Here is a 793-nt window from a genome sequence, read left to right as displayed (position 1 = left end):
CTTTGCTTGGTATTATTTTTCTGTGACTGCACATTATATTCATGTCCAACATAAATTCGTAATCTATGAGTACAAAATCCCAAGTAGATGTCACGGAAATGGAACCCAATACGACTACAACTTGTTTACTTTATTATTTATCAACTAGTTATGTGCCATCTGTTAATGGCTTACTGCAGCAAGAATTGAAAAAATTAAAGACTCAATAGGTTTAATTTACAGATGAATATTTGTGATACTGCAAACCGTATGGATACCCACGTGCTCCACAAGATGTTTTAACTGCTAACTACACATAGGTTTTAGGGGATTCCTTGAATAATAAGCAAATGTTGAATTTTGCCTTCTTCATATTCCATTCTCATATCCTGATTACCCAAAACAATTTTTTTTTTCTAGTCATTATTTCTCTTCATTGAACTCCTTGTTCTTTGCTGAAGTGCTTGTAAACACTAATTCTTAAAGGAAGCTAGTGCTTACAATAGATTGATTGATATACCTTAACACAAAAATGTGCTCCCTTGTCATAAAAAATAAAAATAAATTGGAGAAGAATAGACAAGATGTCCCGATTCTGGTGACTACTGATACTGGTAGAATAATGAAATTGATTTATGAATATATAAAGTCTCAAATACATTTGCATCTTCAAAATATTGTTCCCTAATACCTATTAACGGAAAATTTATATTTTTAATATAAGCGCTAGCATCGCTATAATTTTATCGTTAGTTGTTATAACTGCGTAGAGATGTCGCTCCGATCGATCAAATTATCCATAACAAAAAAGATA

This window comes from Rhodnius prolixus, unplaced genomic scaffold (assembly GCF_049639745.1).
Source record: "Rhodnius prolixus isolate KJV_2025 unplaced genomic scaffold, Rpr scaffold_2, whole genome shotgun sequence".
Classification (NCBI taxonomy): Eukaryota; Metazoa; Arthropoda; class Insecta; order Hemiptera; family Reduviidae; genus Rhodnius; species Rhodnius prolixus.
This window is presented reverse-complemented; position numbering follows the sequence as displayed.